The sequence below is a fragment of the Gallinula chloropus genome, assembly GCF_964237585.1.
Source record: "Gallinula chloropus genome assembly, chromosome: 29".
NCBI classification, from domain to species: domain Eukaryota; kingdom Metazoa; phylum Chordata; class Aves; order Gruiformes; family Rallidae; genus Gallinula; species Gallinula chloropus.
The window spans coordinates 3076363-3082981 of NC_140114.1; positions in this window are offsets into that span (position 1 = coordinate 3076363).

A 6619-nucleotide genomic window follows, 5' to 3' on the forward strand; every position below is an offset into this window, starting at 1 on the left:
CATCCTCTTCCTCGTCGTCCTCCACTTACCTGTATTCTTCCTTAATATTCCACCTCCTACTGTTCATTGTCCATCTTTCTCCTTCACCACCTTCTCCTTCACCTCCAGTTGCATCTCCTCCTCCTTTTCGTATTCCTTCTTGGATTCTTCTTCCTCCTTGATCTCATCTTCCTCCATCTCATCCTCTTCCTCGTCGTCCTCTACTTACCTCTTTTCTTCCTTAATATTCCACCTCCTACTGTTCATTGTCCGTCTTTCTCCTTCACCTCCTCCTCTTTCACCTCCAGTTGCACCTCCTCCTCATTTTCGTATTCCTTCTTGGATTCTTCTTCCTCCTTGATCTCATCTTCCTCCATCTTATGCTCTTCCTCGTCGTCCTCTACTTACCTGTTTTCTTCCTTAGTATTCTTCCTCATACTCTTCATTCTCCGTCGTCCACAACTTCCTCCTCGTCCTCCTCCTCTTCTTCATGTTCCTCCCTGTATTCCTTCTTGGATTCTTCTTCCTCCTCTTCCTCTTCTTCCTCCCTCTCCTCCTCATTCTCCTCCTCCACTTAGGTTTATTCTTCCTTAGTATTCCTCCTCACAGTGTTCATTTTCTGTCTTCATCCTCTACCTCCTCCACCTGCTTCTCCTCCTCATATTCCTTCTTAGATTCTTCTTCCTCTTCTTTCTCTTCTTCCTCCATCTCATCCTCCTCCTCATCTTCCACTTCATCCTCCTCCACTTACCTCTATTCGTCCTTATGATTCCTCCTAATACTGGTCATTGTCTGTGCTTTTCCACCTCCTCTTCCCTCTATTCGTCCTTAGGATTCCTCCTAATACTGGTCATTGTCTGTGCTCCTCCACCTCCTCTTCCTCCTCATAATATATTTTTTGTATTCCTTTCTGGAATCTTCTTTCTCCTCGTCCTCTTCTTCCTCTTTCTCAACCTCTTCTTCGTCTGTCTCATCCTCGAATTCTTCCTCCACTAACCTGTTTTCTTCCTTTATATTCCTCCTCCTACTGTTCATTGTCAGTCTTTCTCCTTCTCCACCTTCTCCTTCACCTCCAGTTGCACCTCCTCCTCCTTTTCGTATTCCTTCTTGAATTCTTCTTCCTCCTTGATCTCATCTTCCTCCATCTCATCCTCTTCCTCGTCGTCCTCCACTTACCTGTATTCTTCCTTAATATTCCACCTCCTACTGTTCATTGTCCGTCTTACTCCTTCTCCACCTTCTCCTTCACCTCCAGTTGCACCTCCTCCTCCTTTTCGTATTCCTTCTTGGATTCTTCTTCCTCCTTGATCTCATCTTCCTCCATCTCATCCTCTTCCTCGTCGTCCTCTACTTACCTCTTTTCTTCCTTAATATTCCACCTCATACTGTTCATTGTCCGTCTTTCTCCTTCACCTCCTTCTCCTTCACTTCCAATTGCACCTCCTCCTCCTTTTCGTATTCCTTCTTGGATTCTTCTTCCTTTTTGATCTCATCTTCCTCCATCTCATCCTCTTCCTCGTCGTCCTCTACTTACCTCTTTTCTTCCTTAAGATTCACCTCTTACTGTTCATTGTCCGTCTTTCTCCTTCACCTCCTTCTCCTTCACCTCCAGTTGCACCTCCTCCTCCTTTTCGTATTCCTTCTTGGATTCTTCTTCCTCCTTGATCTCATCTTCCTCCATCTTATCCTCTTCCTCGTCGTCCACTACTTACCTGTTTTCTTCCTTAGTATTCTTCCTCATACTCTTCATTCTCCGTCGTCCACAACTTCCTCCTCGTCCTCCTCCTCTTCTTCATGTTCCTCCCTGTATTCCTTCTTGGATTCTTCTTCCTCCTCTTCCTCTTCTTCCTCCATCTCCTCCTCATTCTCCTCCTCCACTTAGGTGTATTCTTCCTTAGTATTCCTCCTCACAGTGTTCATTTTCTGTCTTCATCCTCCACCACCTCCACCTGCTTCTCCTCCTCATATTCCTTCTTAGATTCTTCTTCCTCTTCTTTCTCTTCTTCCTCCATCTCATCCTCCTCCTCATCTTCCACTTCATCCTCCTCCACTTACCTATATTCATCCTTAGTATTCCTGCTAATACTGTTCATTTTCTGTGCTCCTCCACCTCCTCTTCCTCCTCATAATATTTTTTGTATTCCTTTCTGGAATCTTCTTTCTCCTCATCCTCTTCTTCCTCTTTCTCAACCTCTTCTTCGTTTGTCTCATCCTCGAATTCTTCCTCCACTTACCTGTATTCTTCCTTTATATTCCTCCTCCTTCTGTTCATTATCCGTCTTTCTCCTTCTCCACCTTCTCCTTCAGCTCCAGTTGCACCTCCTCCTCCGTTTCGTATTCCTTCTTGGATTCTTCTTCCTCCTTGATCTCATCTTCCTCCATCTCATCCTCTTCCTCGTCGTCCTCTACTTACCTCTTTTCTTCCTTAGTAGTCTTCCTCATACTCTTCATTCTCCGTCGTCCACAACTTCCTCCTCGTCCTCCTCCTCTTCTTCATGTTCCTCCCTGTATTCCTTCTTGGATTCTCCTTCCTCCTCTTCCTCTTCTTCCTCCATCTCCTCCTCATTCTCCTCCTCCACTTAGGTGTATTCTTCCTTAGTATTCCTCCTCACAGTGTTCATTTTCTGTCTTCATCCTCCACCACCTCCACCTGCTTCTCCTCCTCCAGTTGCACCTCCTCCTCCTTTTCGTATTCCTTCTTGGATTCTTCTTCCTCCTCTTCCTCTTCTTCCTCCATCTCCTCCTCATTCTCCTCCTCCACTTAGGTGTATTCTTCCTTAGTATTCCTCCTCACAGTGTTCATTTTCTGTCTTCATCCTCCACCACCTCCGCCTGCTTCTCCTCCTCATATTCCTTCTTAGATTCTTCTTCCTCTTCTTTCTCTTCTTCCTCCATCTCATCCTCCTCCTCATCTTCCACTTCATCCTCCTCCACTTACCTCTATTCATCCTTAGTATTCCTGCTAATACTGTTCATTTTCTGTGCTCCTCCACCTCCTCTTCCTCCTCATAATTTTTTTTTGTATTCCTTTCTGGAATCTTCTTTCTCCTCGTCCTCTTCTTCCTCTTTCTCAACCTCTTCTTCGTTTGTCTCATCCTCGAATTCTTCCTCCACTTACCTGTATTCTTCCTTTATATTCCTCCTCCTACTGTTCATTATCCGTCTTTCTCCTTCTCCACCTTCTCCTTCACCTCCAGTTGCACCTCCTCCTCCTTTTCGTATTCCTTCTTGGATTCTTCTTCCTCCTTGATCTCATCTTCCTCCATCTCATCCTCTTCCTCGTCGTCCTCCACTTACCTGTATTCTTCCTTAATATTCCACCTCCTATTGTTCATTGTCCATCTTTCTCCTACTCCACGTTCTCCTTCACCTCCAGTTGCATCTCCTCCGCATTTTCGTATTCCTTCTTGGATTCTTCTTCCTCCTTGATCTCATCTTCCTCCATCTTATCCTCTTCCTCGTCGTCCACTACTTACCTGTTTTCTTCCTTAGTATTCTTCCTCATACTCTTCATTCTCCGTCGTCCACAACTTCCTCCTCGTCCTCCTCCTCTTCTTCATGTTCCTCCCTGTATTCCTTCTTGGATTCTTCTTCCTCCTCTTCCTCTTCTTCCTCCATCTCCTCCTCATTCTCCTCCTCCACTTAGGTGTATTCTTCCTTAGTATTCCTCCTCACAGTGTTCATTTTCTGTCTTCATCCTCCACCACCTCCACCTGCTTCTCCTCCTCATATTCCTTCTTAGATTCTTCTTCCTCTTCTTTCTCTTCTTCCTCCATCTCATCCTCCTCCTCATCTTCCACTTCATCCTCCTCCACTTACCTATATTCATCCTTAGTATTCCTGCTAATACTGTTCATTTTCTGTGCTCCTCCACCTCCTCTTCCTCCTCATAATATTTTTTGTATTCCTTTCTGGAATCTTCTTTCTCCTCATCCTCTTCTTCCTCTTTCTCAACCTCTTCTTCGTTTGTCTCATCCTCGAATTCTTCCTCCACTTACCTGTATTCTTCCTTTATATTCCTCCTCCTTCTGTTCATTATCCGTCTTTCTCCTTCTCCACCTTCTCCTTCAGCTCCAGTTGCACCTCCTCCTCCGTTTCGTATTCCTTCTTGGATTCTTCTTCCTCCTTGATCTCATCTTCCTCCATCTCATCCTCTTCCTCGTCGTCCTCTACTTACCTCTTTTCTTCCTTAGTAGTCTTCCTCATACTCTTCATTCTCCGTCGTCCACAACTTCCTCCTCGTCCTCCTCCTCTTCTTCATGTTCCTCCCTGTATCCCTTCTTGGATTCTCCTTCCTCCTCTTCCTCTTCTTCCTCCATCTCCTCCTCATTCTCCTCCTCCACTTAGGTGTATTCTTCCTTAGTATTCCTCCTCACAGTGTTCATTTTCTGTCTTCATCCTCCACCACCTCCACCTGCTTCTCCTCCTCCAGTTGCACCTCCTCCTCCTTTTCGTATTCCTTCTTGGATTCTTCTTCCTCCTCTTCCTCTTCTTCCTCCATCTCCTCCTCATTCTCCTCCTCCACTTAGGTGTATTCTTCCTTAGTATTCCTCCTCACAGTGTTCATTTTCTGTCTTCATCCTCCACCACCTCCGCCTGCTTCTCCTCCTCATATTCCTTCTTAGATTCTTCTTCCTCTTCTTTCTCTTCTTCCTCCATCTCATCCTCCTCCTCATCTTCCACTTCATCCTCCTCCACTTACCTCTATTCATCCTTAGTATTCCTGCTAATACTGTTCATTTTCTGTGCTCCTCCACCTCCTCTTCCTCCTCATAATTTTTTTTTGTATTCCTTTCTGGAATCTTCTTTCTCCTCGTCCTCTTCTTCCTCTTTCTCAACCTCTTCTTCGTTTGTCTCCTCCTCGAATTCTTCCTCCACTTACCTGTATTCTTCCTTTATATTCCTCCTCCTACTGTTCATTATCCGTCTTTCTCCTTCTCCACCTTCTCCTTCACCTCCAGTTGCACCTCCTCCTCCTTTTCGTATTCCTTCTTGGATTCTTCTTCCTCCTTGATCTCATCTTCCTCCATCTCATCCTCTTCCTCGTCGTCCTCCACTTACCTGTATTCTTCCTTAATATTCCACCTCCTATTGTTCATTGTCCATCTTTCTCCTACTCCACGTTCTCCTTCACCTCCAGTTGCATCTCCTCCGCATTTTCGTATTCCTTCTTGGATTCTTCTTCCTCCTTGATCTCATCTTCCTCCATCTCATCCTCTTCCTCGTCGTCCTCTACTTACCTCTTTTCTTCCTTAAGATTCACCTCATACTGTTCATTGTCTGTCTTTCTCCTTCTCCTCCTTCTCGTTCACCTCCAGTTGCACCTCCTCCTCCGTTTCGTATTCCTTCTTGGATTCTTCTTCCTCCTTGATCTCATCTTCCTCCATCTCATCCTCTTCCTCGTCGTCCTCTACTTACCTGTTTTCTTCCTTAGTAGTCTTCCTCATACTCTTCATTCTCCGTCGTCCACAACTTCCTCCTCGTCCTCCTCCTCTTCTTCATGTTCCTCCCTGTATTCCTTCTTGGATTCTTCTTCCTCCTCTTCTTCTTCTTCCTCCATCTCCTCCTCATTCTCCTCCTCCACTTAGGTTTATTCTTCCTTAGTATTCCTCCTCACAGTGTTCATTTTCTGTCTTCATCCTCCACCACCTCCACCTGCTTCTCCTCCTCATATTCCTCTTAGATTCTTCTTCCTCTTCTTTCTCTTCTTCCTCCATCTCATCCTCCTCCTCATCTTCCACTTCATCCTCCTCCACTTACCTCTATTCGTCCTTAGGATTCCTCCTAATACTGGTCATTGTCTGTGCTCCTCCACCTCCTCTTCCCTCTATTCGTCCTTAGGATTCCTCCTAATACTGGTCATTGTCTGTGCTCCTCCACCTCCTCTTCCTCCTCATAATATTTTTTGTATTCCTTTCTGGAATCATCTTTCTCCTCGTCCTCTTCTTCCTCTTTCTCAAACTCTTCTTCGTCTGTCTCATCCTCGAATTCTTCCTCCACTAACCTGTTTTCTTCCTTTATATTCCTCCTCCAACTGTTCATTGTGAGTCTTTCTCCTTCTCCACCTTCTCCTTCACCTCCAGTTGCACCTCCTGCTCCTTTTCGTATTCCTTCTTGGATTCTTCTTCCTCCTTGATCTCATCGTCCTCCATCTCATCCTCTTCCTCGTCGTCCTCCACTTACCTGTATTCTTCCTTAATATTCCACCACCTACTGTTCATTGTCCGTCTTTCTCCTTCTCCACCTTCTCCTTCACCTCCAGTTGCACCTCCTCCGCATTTTCGTATTCCTTCTTGGATTCTTCTTCCTCCTTGATCTCATCGTCCTCCATCTCATCCTCTTCCTCGTCGTCCTCTACTTACCTCTTTTCTTCCTTAAGATTCACCTCATACTGTTCATTGTCCGTCTTTCTCCTTCACCTCCTTCTCCTTCACCTCTAGTTGCACCTCCTCCTCCTTTTCGTATTCCTTCTTGGATTTTTCTTCCTCCCTGATCTCATCTTCCTCCATCTCATCCTCTTCCTCGTCGTTCACTACTTACCTGTTTTCTTCCTTAGTATTCTTCCTCATACTCTTCATTCTCCGTCGTCCACAACTTCCTCCTCGTCCTCCTCCTCTTCTTCATGTTCCTCCCTGTATTC